This window comes from Anomaloglossus baeobatrachus, unplaced genomic scaffold, assembly GCF_048569485.1.
Source record: "Anomaloglossus baeobatrachus isolate aAnoBae1 unplaced genomic scaffold, aAnoBae1.hap1 Scaffold_2622, whole genome shotgun sequence".
NCBI lineage: Eukaryota > Metazoa > Chordata > Amphibia > Anura > Aromobatidae > Anomaloglossus > Anomaloglossus baeobatrachus.
The window spans coordinates 1-19,541 of NW_027442161.1; the positions used below are offsets into that span (position 1 = coordinate 1).

The 19,541-nt window shown below is 40.1% G+C and overlaps 21 non-coding genes across 21 annotated transcripts; all 21 read right to left on the minus strand.

Moving 5' to 3' along the window:
• Window positions 1-469: 469 nt before the first annotated feature.
• On the minus strand, window positions 470-541 carry TRNAG-UCC (transfer RNA glycine (anticodon UCC)). The gene has a single exon. It is a non-coding gene; the product is annotated as a tRNA-Gly (tRNA).
• A 433-nt stretch (window positions 542-974) lies between these two features.
• TRNAG-UCC (transfer RNA glycine (anticodon UCC)) lies at window positions 975-1,046 on the minus strand. The gene has a single exon. It is a non-coding gene; the product is annotated as a tRNA-Gly (tRNA).
• Window positions 1,047-1,479: 433 nt separating this feature from the next.
• On the minus strand, window positions 1,480-1,551 carry TRNAG-UCC (transfer RNA glycine (anticodon UCC)). Its single transcript has one exon. It is a non-coding gene; the product is annotated as a tRNA-Gly (tRNA).
• Window positions 1,552-1,983: 432 nt separating this feature from the next.
• On the minus strand, window positions 1,984-2,055 carry TRNAG-UCC (transfer RNA glycine (anticodon UCC)). The gene has a single exon. It is a non-coding gene; the product is annotated as a tRNA-Gly (tRNA).
• A 433-nt stretch (window positions 2,056-2,488) lies between these two features.
• TRNAG-UCC (transfer RNA glycine (anticodon UCC)) lies at window positions 2,489-2,560 on the minus strand. The gene has a single exon. It is a non-coding gene; the product is annotated as a tRNA-Gly (tRNA).
• Window positions 2,561-6,020: 3,460 nt separating this feature from the next.
• TRNAG-UCC (transfer RNA glycine (anticodon UCC)) lies at window positions 6,021-6,092 on the minus strand. Its single transcript has one exon. It is a non-coding gene; the product is annotated as a tRNA-Gly (tRNA).
• A 433-nt stretch (window positions 6,093-6,525) lies between these two features.
• Window positions 6,526-6,597, minus strand: TRNAG-UCC (transfer RNA glycine (anticodon UCC)). The gene has a single exon. It is a non-coding gene; the product is annotated as a tRNA-Gly (tRNA).
• Window positions 6,598-7,029: 432 nt separating this feature from the next.
• On the minus strand, window positions 7,030-7,101 carry TRNAG-UCC (transfer RNA glycine (anticodon UCC)). Its single transcript has one exon. It is a non-coding gene; the product is annotated as a tRNA-Gly (tRNA).
• A 433-nt stretch (window positions 7,102-7,534) lies between these two features.
• TRNAG-UCC (transfer RNA glycine (anticodon UCC)) lies at window positions 7,535-7,606 on the minus strand. The gene has a single exon. It is a non-coding gene; the product is annotated as a tRNA-Gly (tRNA).
• Window positions 7,607-9,552: 1,946 nt separating this feature from the next.
• TRNAG-UCC (transfer RNA glycine (anticodon UCC)) lies at window positions 9,553-9,624 on the minus strand. Its single transcript has one exon. It is a non-coding gene; the product is annotated as a tRNA-Gly (tRNA).
• A 1,947-nt stretch (window positions 9,625-11,571) lies between these two features.
• TRNAG-UCC (transfer RNA glycine (anticodon UCC)) lies at window positions 11,572-11,643 on the minus strand. The gene has a single exon. It is a non-coding gene; the product is annotated as a tRNA-Gly (tRNA).
• Window positions 11,644-12,076: 433 nt separating this feature from the next.
• Window positions 12,077-12,148, minus strand: TRNAG-UCC (transfer RNA glycine (anticodon UCC)). The gene has a single exon. It is a non-coding gene; the product is annotated as a tRNA-Gly (tRNA).
• A 433-nt stretch (window positions 12,149-12,581) lies between these two features.
• TRNAG-UCC (transfer RNA glycine (anticodon UCC)) lies at window positions 12,582-12,653 on the minus strand. The gene has a single exon. It is a non-coding gene; the product is annotated as a tRNA-Gly (tRNA).
• A 937-nt stretch (window positions 12,654-13,590) lies between these two features.
• Window positions 13,591-13,662, minus strand: TRNAG-UCC (transfer RNA glycine (anticodon UCC)). The gene has a single exon. It is a non-coding gene; the product is annotated as a tRNA-Gly (tRNA).
• A 432-nt stretch (window positions 13,663-14,094) lies between these two features.
• Window positions 14,095-14,166, minus strand: TRNAG-UCC (transfer RNA glycine (anticodon UCC)). The gene has a single exon. It is a non-coding gene; the product is annotated as a tRNA-Gly (tRNA).
• Window positions 14,167-16,112: 1,946 nt separating this feature from the next.
• TRNAG-UCC (transfer RNA glycine (anticodon UCC)) lies at window positions 16,113-16,184 on the minus strand. Its single transcript has one exon. It is a non-coding gene; the product is annotated as a tRNA-Gly (tRNA).
• A 606-nt stretch (window positions 16,185-16,790) lies between these two features.
• Window positions 16,791-16,862, minus strand: TRNAG-CCC (transfer RNA glycine (anticodon CCC)). The gene has a single exon. It is a non-coding gene; the product is annotated as a tRNA-Gly (tRNA).
• Window positions 16,863-17,131: 269 nt separating this feature from the next.
• TRNAG-UCC (transfer RNA glycine (anticodon UCC)) lies at window positions 17,132-17,203 on the minus strand. Its single transcript has one exon. It is a non-coding gene; the product is annotated as a tRNA-Gly (tRNA).
• Window positions 17,204-18,141: 938 nt separating this feature from the next.
• On the minus strand, window positions 18,142-18,213 carry TRNAG-UCC (transfer RNA glycine (anticodon UCC)). The gene has a single exon. It is a non-coding gene; the product is annotated as a tRNA-Gly (tRNA).
• Window positions 18,214-18,646: 433 nt separating this feature from the next.
• TRNAG-UCC (transfer RNA glycine (anticodon UCC)) lies at window positions 18,647-18,718 on the minus strand. The gene has a single exon. It is a non-coding gene; the product is annotated as a tRNA-Gly (tRNA).
• Window positions 18,719-19,151: 433 nt separating this feature from the next.
• Window positions 19,152-19,223, minus strand: TRNAG-UCC (transfer RNA glycine (anticodon UCC)). The gene has a single exon. It is a non-coding gene; the product is annotated as a tRNA-Gly (tRNA).
• Window positions 19,224-19,541: the final 318 nt, after the last annotated feature.

Sequence of the window (19,541 nt, forward strand, 5' to 3'; positions counted from 1 at the left end):
TGGAAGGCAGCTATGCTCACCACTATACCACCAACGCTTGAACATGCACACTTTTTTTACGTTTTCTGCCTCAGCATCATATTTTTTCATTCTTTTTAGTAAAAAGTAACATGTTGCAAAAAAAAACTCCATACCGCCTGCAATCGAACCCGGGTCAATTGCTTGGGAAGCAACTATTCTCGCCACTATACCACCAATGCCTACCCCCACACTGAAAACGTGTGCTTTTGCTCATCAACTGTGCTAAGGTGTTACAAAAACAGCACCCTGGCATTTTTCTTATAATGCGCAGTAACCCTACTAAGCTTTTATCAACAACTGTAACGCGGCAAATAGTTAAGGTTAGACAGTTGAAAAGAAGCAGAGAAACTTTCTCTTCATTATTGTTATTTTAATTTTCAGTATTGCTAAATTGTGTGAAGAACAAACGAAAACCATGAGCCTTAAACAGAATAAAAGCATCACCAAATGCGCTGGCCGGGAATCGAACCCGGGTCAACTGCTTGGAAGGCAGCTATGCTCACCACTATACCACCAACGCTTGAACATACACACGTTTTTTTACGTTTTCTGCCTCAGCATCATATTTTTTCATTCTTTTTAGTAAAAAGTAACATGTTGCAAAAAAAACCTCCATACCGCCTGCAATCGAACCCGGGTCAATTGCTTGGGAAGCAACTATTCTCGCCACTATACCACCAATGCCTACCCCCACACTGAAAACGTGTGCTTTTGCTCATCAACTGTGCTAAGGTGTTACAAAAACAGCACCCTGGCATTTTTCTTATAATGCGCAGTAACCCTACTAAGCTTTTATCAACAACTGTAACGCGGCAAATAGTTAAGGTTAGACAGTTGAAAAGAAGCAGAGAAACTTTCTCTTCATTATTGTTATTTTAATTTTCAGTATTGCTAAATTGTGTGAAGAACAAACGAAAACCATGAGCCTTAAACAGAATAAAAGCATCACCAAATGCGTTGGCCGGGAATCGAACCCGGGTCAACTGCTTGGAAGGCAGCTATGCTCACCACTATACCACCAACGCTTGAACATACACACGTTTTTTTACGTTTTCTGCCTCAGCATCATATTTTTTCATTCTTTTTAGTAAAAAGTAACATGTTGCAAAAAAAAACTCCATACCGCCTGCAATCGAACCCGGGTCAATTGCTTGGGAAGCAACTATTCTCGCCACTATACCACCAATGCCTACCCCCACACTGAAAATGTGTGCTTTTGCTCATCAACTGTGCTAAGGTGTTACAAAAACAGCACCCTGGCATTTTTCTTATAATGCGCAGTAACCCTACTAAGCTTTTATCAACAACTGTAACGCGGCAAATAGTTAAGGTTAGACAGTTGAAAAGAAGCAGAGAAACTTTCTCTTCATTATTGTTATTTTAATTTTCAGTATTGCTAAATTGTGTGAAGAACAAACGAAAACTATGAGCCTTAAACAGAATAAAAGCATCACCAAATGCGTTGGCCGGGAATCGAACCCGGGTCAACTGCTTGGAAGGCAGCTATGCTCACCACTATACCACCAACGCTTGAACATGCACACTTTTTTTACGTTTTCTGCCTCAGCATCATATTTTTTCATTCTTTTTAGTAAAAAGTAACATGTTGCAAAAAAAAACTCCATACCGCCTGCAATCGAACCCGGGTCAATTGCTTGGGAAGCAACTATTCTCGCCACTATACCACCAATGCCTACCCCCACACTGAAAACGTGTGCTTTTGCTCATCAACTGTGCTAAGGTGTTACAAAAACAGCACCCTGGCATTTTTCTTATAATGCGCAGTAACCCTACTAAGCTTTTATCAACAACTGTAACGCGGCAAATAGTTAAGGTTAGACAGTTGAAAAGAAGCAGAGAAACTTTCTCTTCATTATTGTTATTTTAATTTTCAGTATTGCTAAATTGTGTGAAGAACAAACGAAAACCATGAGCCTTAAACAGAATAAAAGCATCACCAAATGCGTTGGCCGGGAATCGAACCCGGGTCAACTGCTTGGAAGGCAGCTATGCTCACCACTATACCACCAACGCTTGAACATACACACGTTTTTTTACGTTTTCTGCCTCAGCATCATATTTTTTCATTCTTTTTAGTAAAAAGTAACATGTTGCAAAAAAAACCTCCATACCGCCTGCAATCGAACCCGGGTCAATTGCTTGGGAAGCAACTATTCTCGCCACTATACCACCAATGCCTACCCCCACACTGAAAACGTGTGCTTTTGCTCATCAACTGTGCTAAGGTGTTACAAAAACAGCACCCTGGCATTTTTCTTATAATGCGCAGTAACCCTACTAAGCTTTTATCAACAACTGTAACGCGGCAAATAGTTAAGGTTAGACAGTTGAAAAGAAGCAGAGAAACTTTCTCTTCATTATTGTTATTTTAATTTTCAGTATTGCTAAATTGTGTGAAGAACAAACGAAAACCATGAGCCTTAAACAGAATAAAAGCATCACCAAATGCGTTGGCCGGGAATCGAACCCGGGTCAACTGCTTGGAAGGCAGCTATGCTCACCACTATACCACCAACGCTTGAACATGCACACTTTTTTTACGTTTTCTGCCTCAGCATCATATTTTTTCATTCTTTTTAGTAAAAAGTAACATGTTGCAAAAAAAACCTCCATACCGCCTGCAATCGAACCTGGGTCAATTGCTTGGGAAGCAACTATTCTCGCCACTATACCACCAATGCCTACCCCCACACTGAAAACATGTGCTTTTGCTCATCAACTGTGCTAAGGTGTTACAAAAACAGCACCCTGGCATTTTTCTTATAATTCGCAGTAACCCTACTAAGCTTTTATCAACAACTGTAACGCGGCAAATAGTTAAGGTTAGACAGTTGAAAAGAAGCAGAGAAACTTTCTCTTCATTATTGTTATTTTAATTTTCAGTATTGCTAAATTGTGTGAAGAACAAACGAAAACCATGAGCCTTAAACAGAATAAAGGCATCACCAAATGCGTTGGCCGGGAATCGAACCCGGGTCAATTGCTTGGAAGGCAGCTATGCTCACCACTATACCACCAACGCTTGAACATGCACACGTTTTTTTACGTTTTCTGCCTCAGCATCATATTTTTTCATTCTTTTTAGTAAAAAGTAACATGTTGCAAAAAAAAACTCCATACCGCCTGCAATAGAACCCGGGTCAATTGCTTGGGAAGCAACTATTCTCGCCACTATACCACCAATGCCTACCCCCACACTGAAAACGTGTGCTTTTGCTCATCAACTGTGCTAAGGTGTTACAAAAACAGCACCCTGGCATTTTTCTTATAATGCGCAGTAACCCTACTAAGCTTTTATCAACAACTGTAACGCGGCAAATAGTTAAGGTTAGACAGTTGAAAAGAAGCAGAGAAACTTTCTCTTCATTATTGTTATTTTAATTTTCAGTATTGCTAAATTGTGTGAAGAACAAACGAAAACCATGAGCCTTAAACAGAATAAAAGCATCACCAAATGCGTTGGCCGGGAATCGAACCCGGGTCAACTGCTTGGAAGGCAGCTATGCTCACCACTATACCATTAACGCTTGAACATGCACACTTTTTTTACGTTTTCTGCCTCAGCATCATATTTTTTCATTCTTTTTAGTAAAAAGTAACATGTTGCAAAAAAAACCTCCATACCGCCTGCAATCGAACCCGGGTCAATTGCTTGGGAAGCAACTATTCTCGCCACTATACCACCAATGCCTACCCCCACACTGAAAACGTGTGCTTTTGCTCATCAACTGTGCTAAGGTGTTACAAAAACAGCACCCTGGCATTTTTCTTATAATGCGCAGTAACCCTACTAAGCTTTTATCAACAACTGTAACGCGGCAAATAGTTAAGGTTAGACAGTTGAAAAGAAGCAGAGAAACTTTCTCTTCATTATTGTTATTTTAATTTTCAGTATTGCTAAATTGTGTGAAGAACAAACGAAAACCATGAGCCTTAAACAGAATAAAAGCATCACCAAATGCGTTGGCCGGGAATCGAACCCGGGTCAACTGCTTGGAAGGCAGCTATGCTCACCACTATACCACCAACGATTGAACATGCACACGTTTTTTTACGTTTTCTGCCTCAGCATCATATTTTTTCATTCTTTTTAGTAAAAAGTAACATGTTGCAAAAAAAAACTCCATACCGCCTGCAATCGAACCTGGGTCAATTGCTTGGGAAGCAACTATTCTCGCCACTATACCACCAATGCCTACCCCCACACTGAAAACATGTGCTTTTGCTCATCAACTGTGCTAAGGTGTTACAAAAACAGCACCCTGGCATTTTTCTTATAATTCGCAGTAACCCTACTAAGCTTTTATCAACAACTGTAACGCGGCAAATAGTTAAGGTTAGACAGTTGAAAAGAAGCAGAGAAACTTTCTCTTCATTATTGTTATTTTAATTTTCAGTATTGCTAAATTGTGTGAAGAACAAACGAAAACCATGAGCCTTAAACAGAATAAAGGCATCACCAAATGCGTTGGCCGGGAATCGAACCCGGGTCAATTGCTTGGAAGGCAGCTATGCTCACCACTATACCACCAACGCTTGAACATGCACACGTTTTTTTACGTTTTCTGCCTCAGCATCATATTTTTTCATTCTTTTTAGTAAAAAGTAACATGTTGCAAAAAAAAACTCCATACCGCCTGCAATAGAACCCGGGTCAATTGCTTGGGAAGCAACTATTCTCGCCACTATACCACCAATGCCTACCCCCACACTGAAAACGTGTGTTTTTGCTCATCAACTGTGCTAAGGTGTTACAAAAACAGCACCCTGGCATTTTTCTTATAATGCGCAGTAACCCTACTAAGCTTTTATCAACAACTGTAACGCGGCAAATAGTTAAGGTTAGACAGTTGAAAAGAAGCAGAGAAACTTTCTCTTCATTATTGTTATTTTAATTTTCAGTATTGCTAAATTGTGTGAAGAACAAACGAAAACCATGAGCCTTAAACAGAATAAAAGCATCACCAAATGCGTTGGCCGGGAATCGAACCCGGGTCAACTGCTTGGAAGGCAGCTATGCTCACCACTATACCATTAACGCTTGAACATGCACACTTTTTTTACGTTTTCTGCCTCAGCATCATATTTTTTCATTCTTTTTAGTAAAAAGTAACATGTTGCAAAAAAAACCTCCATACCGCCTGCAATCGAACCCGGGTCAATTGCTTGGGAAGCAACTATTCTCGCCACTATACCACCAATGCCTACCCCCACACTGAAAACGTGTGCTTTTGCTCATCAACTGTGCTAAGGTGTTACAAAAACAGCACCCTGGCATTTTTCTTATAATGCGCAGTAACCCTACTAAGCTTTTATCAACAACTGTAACGCGGCAAATAGTTAAGGTTAGACAGTTGAAAAGAAGCAGAGAAACTTTCTCTTCATTATTGTTATTTTAATTTTCAGTATTGCTAAATTGTGTGAAGAACAAACGAAAACCATGAGCCTTAAACAGAATAAAAGCATCACCAAATGCGTTGGCCGGGAATCGAACCCGGGTCAACTGCTTGGAAGGCAGCTATGCTCACCACTATACCACCAACGATTGAACATGCACACGTTTTTTTACGTTTTCTGCCTCAGCATCATATTTTTTCATTCTTTTTAGTAAAAAGTAACATGTTGCAAAAAAAAACTCCATACCGCCTGCAATCGAACCCGGGTCAATTGCTTGGGAAGCAACTATTCTCGCCACTATACCACCAATGCCTACCCCCACACTGAAAACGTGTGCTTTTGCTCATCAACTGTGCTAAGGTGTTACAAAAACAGCACCCTGGCATTTTTCTTATAATGCGCAGTAACCCTACTAAGCTTTTATCAACAACTGTAACGCGGCAAATAGTTAAGGTTAGACAGTTGAAAAGAAGCAGAGAAACTTTCTCTTCATTATTGTTATTTTAATTTTCAGTATTGCTAAATTGTGTGAAGAACAAACAAAAACCATGAGCCTTAAACAGAATAAAAGCATCACCAAATGCGTTGGCCGGGAATCGAACCCGGGTCAACTGCTTGGAAGGCAGCTATGCTCACCACTATACCACCAACGCTTGAACATGCACACGTTTTTTTAAGTTTTCTGCCTCAGCATCATATTTTTTCATTCTTTTTAGTAAAAAGTAACATGTTGCAAAAAAAAACTCCATACCGCCTGCAATCGAACCCGGGTCAATTGCTTGGGAAGCAACTATTCTCGCCACTATACCACCAATGCCTACCCCCACACTGAAAACGTGTGCTTTTGCTCATCAACTGTGCTAAGGTGTTACAAAAACAGCACCCTGGCATTTTTCTTATAATGCGCAGTAACCCTACTAAGCTTTTATCAACAACTGTAACGCGGCAAATAGTTAAGGTTAGACAGTTGAAAAGAAGCAGAGAAACTTTCTCTTCATTATTGTTATTTTAATTTTCAGTATTGCTAAATTGTGTGAAGAACAAACGAAAACTATGAGCCTTAAACAGAATAAAAGCATCACCAAATGCGTTGGCCGGGAATCGAACCCGGGTCAACTGCTTGGAAGGCAGCTATGCTCACCACTATACCACCAACGCTTGAACATGCACACTTTTTTTACGTTTTCTGCCTCAGCATCATATTTTTTCATTCTTTTTAGTAAAAAGTAACATGTTGCAAAAAAAAACTCCATACCGCCTGCAATCGAACCCGGGTCAATTGCTTGGGAAGCAACTATTCTCGCCACTATACCACCAATGCCTACCCCCACACTGAAAACGTGTGCTTTTGCTCATCAACTGTGCTAAGGTGTTACAAAAACAGCACCCTGGCATTTTTCTTATAATGCGCAGTAACCCTACTAAGCTTTTATCAACAACTGTAACGCGGCAAATAGTTAAGGTTAGACAGTTGAAAAGAAGCAGAGAAACTTTCTCTTCATTATTGTTATTTTAATTTTCAGTATTGCTAAATTGTGTGAAGAACAAACGAAAACCATGAGCCTTAAACAGAATAAAAGCATCACCAAATGCGTTGGCCGGGAATCGAACCCGGGTCAACTGCTTGGAAGGCAGCTATGCTCACCACTATACCACCAACGCTTGAACATACACACGTTTTTTTACGTTTTCTGCCTCAGCATCATATTTTTTCATTCTTTTTAGTAAAAAGTAACATGTTGCAAAAAAAACCTCCATACCGCCTGCAATCGAACCCGGGTCAATTGCTTGGGAAGCAACTATTCTCGCCACTATACCACCAATGCCTACCCCCACACTGAAAACGTGTGCTTTTGCTCATCAACTGTGCTAAGGTGTTACAAAAACAGCACCCTGGCATTTTTCTTATAATGCGCAGTAACCCTACTAAGCTTTTATCAACAACTGTAACGCGGCAAATAGTTAAGGTTAGACAGTTGAAAAGAAGCAGAGAAACTTTCTCTTCATTATTGTTATTTTAATTTTCAGTATTGCTAAATTGTGTGAAGAACAAACGAAAACCATGAGCCTTAAACAGAATAAAAGCATCACCAAATGCGTTGGCCGGGAATCGAACCCGGGTCAACTGCTTGGAAGGCAGCTATGCTCACCACTATACCACCAACGCTTGAACATGCACACTTTTTTTACGTTTTCTGCCTCAGCATCATATTTTTTCATTCTTTTTAGTAAAAAGTAACATGTTGCAAAAAAAACCTCCATACCGCCTGCAATCGAACCTGGGTCAATTGCTTGGGAAGCAACTATTCTCGCCACTATACCACCAATGCCTACCCCCACACTGAAAACATGTGCTTTTGCTCATCAACTGTGCTAAGGTGTTACAAAAACAGCACCCTGGCATTTTTCTTATAATTCGCAGTAACCCTACTAAGCTTTTATCAACAACTGTAACGCGGCAAATAGTTAAGGTTAGACAGTTGAAAAGAAGCAGAGAAACTTTCTCTTCATTATTGTTATTTTAATTTTCAGTATTGCTAAATTGTGTGAAGAACAAACGAAAACCATGAGCCTTAAACAGAATAAAGGCATCACCAAATGCGTTGGCCGGGAATCGAACCCGGGTCAATTGCTTGGAAGGCAGCTATGCTCACCACTATACCACCAACGCTTGAACATGCACACGTTTTTTTACGTTTTCTGCCTCAGCATCATATTTTTTCATTCTTTTTAGTAAAAAGTAACATGTTGCAAAAAAAAACTCCATACCGCCTGCAATAGAACCCGGGTCAATTGCTTGGGAAGCAACTATTCTCGCCACTATACCACCAATGCCTACCCCCACACTGAAAACGTGTGCTTTTGCTCATCAACTGTGCTAAGGTGTTACAAAAACAGCACCCTGGCATTTTTCTTATAATGCGCAGTAACCCTACTAAGCTTTTATCAACAACTGTAACGCGGCAAATAGTTAAGGTTAGACAGTTGAAAAGAAGCAGAGAAACTTTCTCTTCATTATTGTTATTTTAATTTTCAGTATTGCTAAATTGTGTGAAGAACAAACGAAAACCATGAGCCTTAAACAGAATAAAAGCATCACCAAATGCGTTGGCCGGGAATCGAACCCGGGTCAACTGCTTGGAAGGCAGCTATGCTCACCACTATACCATTAACGCTTGAACATGCACACTTTTTTTACGTTTTCTGCCTCAGCATCATATTTTTTCATTCTTTTTAGTAAAAAGTAACATGTTGCAAAAAAAACCTCCATACCGCCTGCAATCGAACCCGGGTCAATTGCTTGGGAAGCAACTATTCTCGCCACTATACCACCAATGCCTACCCCCACACTGAAAACGTGTGCTTTTGCTCATCAACTGTGCTAAGGTGTTACAAAAACAGCACCCTGGCATTTTTCTTATAATGCGCAGTAACCCTACTAAGCTTTTATCAACAACTGTAACGCGGCAAATAGTTAAGGTTAGACAGTTGAAAAGAAGCAGAGAAACTTTCTCTTCATTATTGTTATTTTAATTTTCAGTATTGCTAAATTGTGTGAAGAACAAACGAAAACCATGAGCCTTAAACAGAATAAAAGCATCACCAAATGCGTTGGCCGGGAATCGAACCCGGGTCAACTGCTTGGAAGGCAGCTATGCTCACCACTATACCACCAACGATTGAACATGCACACGTTTTTTTACGTTTTCTGCCTCAGCATCATATTTTTTCATTCTTTTTAGTAAAAAGTAACATGTTGCAAAAAAAAACTCCATACCGCCTGCAATCGAACCCGGGTCAATTGCTTGGGAAGCAACTATTCTCGCCACTATACCACCAATGCCTACCCCCACACTGAAAACGTGTGCTTTTGCTCATCAACTGTGCTAAGGTGTTACAAAAACAGCACCCTGGCATTTTTCTTATAATGCGCAGTAACCCTACTAAGCTTTTATCAACAACTGTAACGCGGCAAATAGTTAAGGTTAGACAGTTGAAAAGAAGCAGAGAAACTTTCTCTTCATTATTGTTATTTTAATTTTCAGTATTGCTAAATTGTGTGAAGAACAAACAAAAACCATGAGCCTTAAACAGAATAAAAGCATCACCAAATGCGTTGGCCGGGAATCGAACCCGGGTCAACTGCTTGGAAGGCAGCTATGCTCACCACTATACCACCAACGCTTGAACATGCACACGTTTTTTTAAGTTTTCTGCCTCAGCATCATATTTTTTCATTCTTTTTAGTAAAAAGTAACATGTTGCAAAAAAAACCTCCATACCGCCTGCAATCGAACCTGGGTCAATTGCTTGGGAAGCAACTATTCTCGCCACTATACCACCAATGCCTACCCCCACACTGAAAACATGTGCTTTTGCTCATCAACTGTGCTAAGGTGTTACAAAAACAGCACCCTGGCATTTTTCTTATAATTCGCAGTAACCCTACTAAGCTTTTATCAACAACTGTAACGCGGCAAATAGTTAAGGTTAGACAGTTGAAAAGAAGCAGAGAAACTTTCTCTTCATTATTGTTATTTTAATTTTCAGTATTGCTAAATTGTGTGAAGAACAAACGAAAACCATGAGCCTTAAACAGAATAAAGGCATCAACAAATGCGTTGGCCGGGAATCGAACCCGGGTCAATTGCTTGGAAGGCAGCTATGCTCACCACTATACCACCAACGCTTGAACATGCACACGTTTTTTTACGTTTTCTGCCTCAGCATCATATTTTTTCATTCTTTTTAGTAAAAAGTAACATGTTGCAAAAAAAAACTCCATACCGCCTGCAATAGAACCCGGGTCAATTGCTTGGGAAGCAACTATTCTCGCCACTATACCACCAATGCCTACCCCCACACTGAAAACGTGTGTTTTTGCTCATCAACTGTGCTAAGGTGTTACAAAAACAGCACCCTGGCATTTTTCTTATAATGCGCAGTAACCCTACTAAGCTTTTATCAACAACTGTAACGCGGCAAATAGTTAAGGTTAGACAGTTGAAAAGAAGCAGAGAAACTTTCTCTTCATTATTGTTATTTTAATTTTCAGTATTGCTAAATTGTGTGAAGAACAAACGAAAACCATGAGCCTTAAACAGAATAAAAGCATCACCAAATGCGTTGGCCGGGAATCGAACCCGGGTCAACTGCTTGGAAGGCAGCTATGCTCACCACTATACCATTAACGCTTGAACATGCACACTTTTTTTACGTTTTCTGCCTCAGCATCATATTTTTTCATTCTTTTTAGTAAAAAGTAACATGTTGCAAAAAAAACCTCCATACCGCCTGCAATCGAACCCGGGTCAATTGCTTGGGAAGCAACTATTCTCGCCACTATACCACCAATGCCTACCCCCACACTGAAAACGTGTGCTTTTGCTCATCAACTGTGCTAAGGTGTTACAAAAACAGCACCCTGGCATTTTTCTTATAATGCGCAGTAACCCTACTAAGCTTTTATCAACAACTGTAACGCGGCAAATAGTTAAGGTTAGACAGTTGAAAAGAAGCAGAGAAACTTTCTCTTCATTATTGTTATTTTAATTTTCAGTATTGCTAAATTGTGTGAAGAACAAACGAAAACCATGAGCCTTAAACAGAATAAAAGCATCACCAAATGCGTTGGCCGGGAATCGAACCCGGGTCAACTGCTTGGAAGGCAGCTATGCTCACCACTATACCACCAACGATTGAACATGCACACGTTTTTTTACGTTTTCTGCCTCAGCATCATATTTTTTCATTCTTTTTAGTAAAAAGTAACATGTTGCAAAAAAAAACTCCATACCGCCTGCAATCGAACCCGGGTCAATTGCTTGGGAAGCAACTATTCTCGCCACTATACCACCAATGCCTACCCCCACACTGAAAACGTGTGCTTTTGCTCATCAACTGTGCTAAGGTGTTACAAAAACAGCACCCTGGCATTTTTCTTATAATGCGCAGTAACCCTACTAAGCTTTTATCAACAACTGTAATGCGGCAAATAGTTAAGGTTAGACAGTTGAAAAGAAGCAGAGAAACTTTCTCTTCATTATTGTTATTTTAATTTTCAGTATTGCTAAATTGTGTGAAGAACAAACAAAAACCATGAGCCTTAAACAGAATAAAAGCATCACCAAATGCGTTGGCCGGGAATCGAACCCGGGTCAACTGCTTGGAAGGCAGCTATGCTCACCACTATACCACCAACGCTTGAACATGCACACGTTTTTTTAAGTTTTCTGCCTCAGCATCATATTTTTTCATTCTTTTTAGTAAAAAGTAACATGTTGCAAAAAAAAACTCCATACCGCCTGCAATCGAACCCGGGTCAATTGCTTGGGAAGCAACTATTCTCGCCACTATACCACCAATGCCTACCCCCACACTGAAAACGTGTGCTTTTGCTCATCAACTGTGCTAAGGTGTTACAAAAACAGCACCCTGGCATTTTTCTTATAATGCGCAGTAACCCTACTAAGCTTTTATCAACAACTGTAACGCGGCAAATAGTTAAGGTTAGACAGTTGAAAAGAAGCAGAGAAACTTTCTCTTCATTATTGTTATTTTAATTTTCAGTATTGCTAAATTGTGTGAAGAACAAACGAAAACCATGAGCCTTAAACAGAATAAAAGCATCACCAAATGCGTTGGCCGGGAATCGAACCCGGGTCAACTGCTTGGAAGGCAGCTATGCTCACCACTATACCACCAACGCTTGAACATGCACACGTTTTTTTACGTTTTCTGCCTCAGCATCATATTTTTTCATTCTTTTTAGTAAAAAGTAACATGTTGCAAAAAAAACCTCCATACCGCCTGCAATCGAACCCGGGTCAATTGCTTGGGAAGCAACTATTCTCGCCACTATACCACCAATGCCTACCCCCACACTGAAAACGTGTGCTTTTGCTCATCAACTGTGCTAAGGTGTTACAAAAACAGCACCCTGGCATTTTTCTTATAATGCGCAGTAACCCTACTAAGCTTTTATCAACAACTGTAACGCGGCAAATAGTTAAGGTTAGACAGTTGAAAAGAAGCAGAGAAACTTTCTCTTCATTATTGTTATTTTAATTTTCAGTATTGCTAAATTGTGTGAAGAACAAACGAAAACCATGAGCCTTAAACAGAATAAAAGCATCACCAAATGCGTTGGCCGGGAATCGAACCCGGGTCAACTGCTTGGAAGGCAGCTATGCTCACCACTATACCACCAACGCTTGAACATGCACACTTTTTTTACGTTTTCTGCCTCAGCATCATATTTTTTCATTCTTTTTAGTAAAAAGTAACATGTTGCAAAAAAAACCTCCATACCGCCTGCAATCGAACCTGGGTCAATTGCTTGGGAAGCAACTATTCTCGCCACTATACCACCAATGCCTACCCCCACACTGAAAACATGTGCTTTTGCTCATCAACTGTGCTAAGGTGTTACAAAAACAGCACCCTGGCATTTTTCTTATAATTCGCAGTAACCCTACTAAGCTTTTATCAACAACTGTAACGCGGCAAATAGTTAAGGTTAGACAGTTGAAAAGAAGCAGAGAAACTTTCTCTTCATTATTGTTATTTTAATTTTCAGTATTGCTAAATTGTGTGAAGAACAAACGAAAACCATGAGCCTTAAACAGAATAAAGGCATCACCAAATGCGTTGGCCGGGAATCGAACCCGGGTCAATTGCTTGGAAGGCAGCTATGCTCACCACTATACCACCAACGCTTGAACATGCACACGTTTTTTTAAGTTTTCTGCCTCAGCATCATATTTTTTCATTCTTTTTAGTAAAAAGTAACATGTTGCAAAAAAAAACTCCATACCGCCTGCAATCGAACCCGGGTCAATTGCTTGGGAAGCAACTATTCTCGCCACTATACCACCAATGCCTACCCCCACACTGAAAACGTGTGCTTTTGCTCATCAACTGTGCTAAGGTGTTACAAAAACAGCACCCTGGCATTTTTCTTATAATGCGCAGTAACCCTACTAAGCTTTTATCAACAACTGTAACGCGGCAAATAGTTAAGGTTAGACAGTTGAAAAGAAGCAGAGAAACTTTCTCTTCATTATTGTTATTTTAATTTTCAGTATTGCTAAATTGTGTGAAGAACAAACGAAAACCATGAGCCTTAAACAGAATAAAAGCATCACCAAATGCGTTGGCCGGGAATCGAACCCGGGTCAACTGCTTGGAAGGCAGCTATGCTCACCACTATACCACCAACGCTTGAACATGCACACGTTTTTTTACGTTTTCTGCCTCAGCATCATATTTTTTCATTCTTTTTAGTAAAAAGTAACATGTTGCAAAAAAAACCTCCATACCGCCTGCAATCGAACCCGGGTCAATTGCTTGGGAAGCAACTATTCTCGCCACTATACCACCAATGCCTACCCCACACTGAAAACGTGTGCTTTTGCTCATCAACTGTGCTAAGGTGTTACAAAAACAGCACCCTGGCATTTTTCTTATAATGCGCAGTAACCCTACTAAGCTTTTATCAACAACTGTAACGCGGCAAATAGTTAAGGTTAGACAGTTGAAAAGAAGCAGAGAAACTTTCTCTTCATTATTGTTATTTTAATTTTCAGTATTGCTAAATTGTGTGAAGAACAAACGAAAACCATGAGCCTTAAACAGAATAAAAGCATCACCAAATGCGTTGGCCGGGAATCGAACCCGGGTCAACTGCTTGGAAGGCAGCTATGCTCACCACTATACCACCAACGCTTGAACATGCACACTTTTTTTACGTTTTCTGCCTCAGCATCATATTTTTTCATTCTTTTTAGTAAAAAGTAACATGTTGCAAAAAAAACCTCCATACCGCCTGCAATCGAACCTGGGTCAATTGCTTGGGAAGCAACTATTCTCGCCACTATACCACCAATGCCTACCCCCACACTGAAAACATGTGCTTTTGCTCATCAACTGTGCTAAGGTGTTACAAAAACAGCACCCTGGCATTTTTCTTATAATTCGCAGTAACCCTACTAAGCTTTTATCAACAACTGTAACGCGGCAAATAGTTAAGGTTAGACAGTTGAAAAGAAGCAGAGAAACTTTCTCTTCATTATTGTTATTTTAATTTTCAGTATTGCTAAATTGTGTGAAGAACAAACGAAAACCATGAGCCTTAAACAGAATAAAGGCATCACCAAATGCGTTGGCCGGGAATCGAACCCGGGTCAATTGCTTGGAAGGCAGCTATGCTCACCACTATACCACCAACGCTTGAACATGCACACGTTTTTTTACGTTTTCTGCCTCAGCATCATATTTTTTCATTCTTTTTAGTAAAAAGTAACATGTTGCAAAAAAAAACTCCATACCGCCTGCAATAGAACCCGGGTCAATTGCTTGGGAAGCAACTATTCTCGCCACTATACCACCAATGCCTACCCCCACACTGAAAACGTGTGCTTTTGCTCATCAACTGTGCTAAGGTGTTACAAAAACAGCACCCTGGCATTTTTCTTATAATGCGCAGTAACCCTACTAAGCTTTTATCAACAACTGTAACGCGGCAAATAGTTAAGGTTAGACAGTTGAAAAGAAGCAGAGAAACTTTCTCTTCATTATTGTTATTTTAATTTTCAGTATTGCTAAATTGTGTGAAGAACAAACGAAAACCATGAGCCTTAAACAGAATAAAAGCATCACCAAATGCGTTGGCCGGGAATCGAACCCGGGTCAACTGCTTGGAAGGCAGCTATGCTCACCACTATACCATTAACGCTTGAACATGCACACTTTTTTTACGTTTTCTGCCTCAGCATCATATTTTTTCATTCTTTTTAGTAAAAAGTAACATGTTGCAAAAAAAACCTCCATACCGCCTGCAATCGAACCCGGGTCAATTGCTTGGGAAGCAACTATTCTCGCCACTATACCACCAATGCCTACCCCCACACTGAAAACGTGTGCTTTTGCTCATCAACTGTGCTAAGGTGTTACAAAAACAGCACCCTGGCATTTTTCTTATAATGCGCAGTAACCCTACTAAGCTTTTATCAACAACTGTAACGCGGCAAATAGTTAAGGTTAGACAGTTGAAAAGAAGCAGAGAAACTTTCTCTTCATTATTGTTATTTTAATTTTCAGTATTGCTAAATTGTGTGAAGAACAAACGAAAACCATGAGCCTTAAACAGAATAAAAGCATCACCAAATGCGTTGGCCGGGAATCGAACCCGGGTCAACTGCTTGGAAGGCAGCTATGCTCACCACTATACCACCAACGATTGAACATGCACACGTTTTTTTACGTTTTCTGCCTCAGCATCATATTTTTTCATTCTTTTTAGTAAAAAGTAACATGTTGCAAAAAAAAACTCCATACCGCCTGCAATCGAACCCGGGTCAATTGCTTGGGAAGCAACTATTCTCGCCACTATACCACCAATGCCTACCCCCACACTGAAAACGTGTGCTTTTGCTCATCAACTGTGCTAAGGTGTTACAAAAACAGCACCCTGGCATTTTTCTTATAATGCGCAGTAACCCTACTAAGCTTTTATCAACAACTGTAACGCGGCAAATAGTTAAGGTTAGACAGTTGAAAAGAAGCAGAGAAACTTTCTCTTCATTATTGTTATTTTAATTTTCAGTATTGCTAAATTGTGTGAAGAACAAACAAAAACCATGAGCCTTAAACAGAATAAAAGCATCACCAAATGCGTTGGCCGGGAATCGAACCCGGGTCAACTGCTTGGAAGGCAGCTATGCTCACCACTATACCACCAACGCTTGAACATGCACACTTTTTTTAAGTTTTCTGCCTCAGCATCATATTTTTTCATTCTTTTTAGTAAAAAGTAACATGTTGCAAAAAAAAACTCCATACCGCCTGCAATCGAACCCGGGTCAATTGCTTGGGAAGCAACTATTCTCGCCACTATACCACCAATGCCTACCCCCACACTGAAAACGTGTGCTTTTGCTCATCAACTGTGCTAAGGTGTTACAAAAACAGCACCCTGGCATTTTTCTTATAATGCGCAGTAACCCTACTAAGCTTTTATCAACAACTGTAACGCGGCAAATAGTTAAGGTTAGACAGTTGAAAAGAAGCAGAGAAACTTTCTCTTCATTATTGTTATTTTAATTTTCAGTATTGCTAAATTGTGTGAAGAACAAACGAAAACCATGAGCCTTAAACAGAATAAAAGCATCACCAAATGCGTTGGCCGGGAATCGAACCCGGGTCAACTTCTTGGAAGGCAGCTATGCTCACCACTATACCACCAACGCTTGAACATGCACACGTTTTTTTACATTTTCGGCCTCAGCACCATATTTTTTCATTCTTTTTAGTAAAAAGTAACATGTTGCAAAAAAAACCCCCATACCGCCTGCATTGGCCGGGAATCGAACCCGGGTCAATTGCTTGGGAAGCAACTATTCTCGCCACTATACCACCAATGCCTACCCCCACACTGAAAACGTGTGCTTTTGTTCATCAACTGTGCTAAGGTGTTACAAAAACAGCACCCTGGCATTTTTCTTATAATGCGCAGTAACCCTACTAAGCTTTTATCAACAACTGTAACGCGGCAAATAGTTAAGGTTAGACAGTTGAAAAGAAGCAGAGAAACTTTCTCTTCATTATTGTTATTTTAATTTTCAGTATTGCTAAATTGTGTGAAGAACAAACGAAAACCATGAGCCTTAAACAGAATAAAAGCATCACCAAATGCGTTGGCCGGGAATCGAACCCGGGTCAACTGCTTGGAAGGCAGCTATGCTCACCACTATACCACCAACGCTTGAACATGGACACGTTTTTTTAAGTTTTCTGCCTCAGCATCATATTTTTTCATTCTTTTTAGTAAAAAGTAACATGTTGCAAAAAAAACCTCCATACCGCCTGCAATCGAACCCGGGTCAATTGCTTGGGAAGCAACTATTCTCGCCACTATACCACCAATGCCTACCCCCACACTGAAAACGTGTGCTTTTGCTCATCAACTGTGCTAAGGTGTTACAAAAACAGCACCCTGGCATTTTTCTTATAATGCGCAGTAACCCTACTAAGCTTTTATCAACAACTGTAACGCGGCAAATAGTTAAGGTTAGACAGTTGAAAAGAAGCAGAGAAACTTTCTCTTCATTATTATTATTTTAATTTTCAGTATTGCTAAATTGTGTGAAGAACAAACGAAAACCATGAGCCTTAAACAGAATAAAAGCATCACCAAATGCGTTGGCCGGGAATCGAACCCGGGTCAACTGCTTGGAAGGCAGCTATGCTCACCACTATACCACCAACGATTGAACATGCACACGTTTTTTTACGTTTTCTGCCTCAGCATCATATTTTTTCATTCTTTTTAGTAAAAAGTAACATGTTGCAAAAAAAAACTCCATACCGCCTGCAATCGAACCCGGGTCAATTGCTTGGGAAGCAACTATTCTCGCCACTATACCACCAATGCCTACCCCCACACTGAAAACGTGTGCTTTTGCTCATCAACTGTGCTAAGGTGTTACAAAAACAGCACCCTGGCATTTTTCTTATAATGCGCAGTAACCCTACTAAGCTTTTATCAACAACTGTAACGCGGCAAATAGTTAAGGTTAGACAGTTGAAAAGAAGCAGAGAAACTTTCTCTTCATTATTGTTATTTTAATTTTCAGTATTGCTAAATTGTGTGAAGAACAAACAAAAACCATGAGCCTTAAACAGAATAAAAGCATCACCAAATGCGTTGGCCGGGAATCGAACCCGGGTCAACTGCTTGGAAGGCAGCTATGCTCACCACTATACCACCAACGCTTGAACATGCACACGTTTTTTTAAGTTTTCTGCCTCAGCATCATATTTTTTCATTCTTTTTAGTAAAAAGTAACATGTTGCAAAAAAAAACTCCATACCGCCTGCAATCGAACCCGGGTCAATTGCTTGGGAAGCAACTATTCTCGCCACTATACCACCAATGCCTACCCCCACACTGAAAACGTGTGCTTTTGCTCATCAACTGTGCTAAGGTGTTACAAAAACAGCACCCTGGCATTTTTCTTATAATGCGCAGTAACCCTACTAAGCTTTTATCAACAACTGTAACGAGGCAAATAGTTAAGGTTAGACAGTTGAAAAGAAGCAGAGAAACTTTCTCTTCATTATTGTTATTTTAATTTTCAGTATTGCTAAATTGTGTGAAGAACAAACGAAAACCATGAGCCTTAAACAGAATAAAAGCATCACCAAATGCGTTGGCCGGGAATCGAACCCGGGTCAACTGCTTGGAAGGCAGCTATGCTCACCACTATACCACCAACGCTTGAACATGCACACGTTTTTTTACGTTTTCTGCCTCAGCATCATATTTTTTCATTCTTTTTAGTAAAAAGTAACATGTTGCAAAAAAAACCTCCATACCGCCTGCAATCGAACCCGGGTCAATTGCTTGGGAAGCAACTATTCTCGCCACTATACCACCAATGCCTACCCCCACACTGAAAACGTGTGCTTTTGCTCATCAACTGTGCTAAGGTGTTACAAAAACAGCACCCTGGCATTTTTCTTATAATGCGCAGTAACCCTACTAAGCTTTTATCAACAACTGTAACGCGGCAAATAGTTAAGGTTAGACAGTTGAAAAGAAGCAGAGAAACTTTCTCTTCATTATTGTTATTTTAATTTTCAGTATTGCTAAATTGTGTGAAGAACAAACGAAAACCATGAGCCTTAAACAGAATAAAAGCATCACCAAATGCGTTGGCCGGGAATCGAACCCGGGTCAACTGCTTGGAAGGCAGCTATGCTCACCACTATACCACCAACGCTTGAACATGCACACTTTTTTTACGTTTTCTGCCTCAGCATCATATTTTTTCATTCTTTTTAGTAAAAAGTAACATGTTGCAAAAAAAACCTCCATACCGCCTGCAATCGAACCTGGGTCAATTGCTTGGGAAGCAACTATTCTCGCCACTATACCACCAATGCCTACCCCCACACTGAAAACATGTGCTTTTGCTCATCAACTGTGCTAAGGTGTTACAAAAACAGCACCCTGGCATTTTTCTTATAATTCGCAGTAACCCTACTAAGCTTTTATCAACAACTGTAACGCGGCAAATAGTTAAGGTTAGACAGTTGAA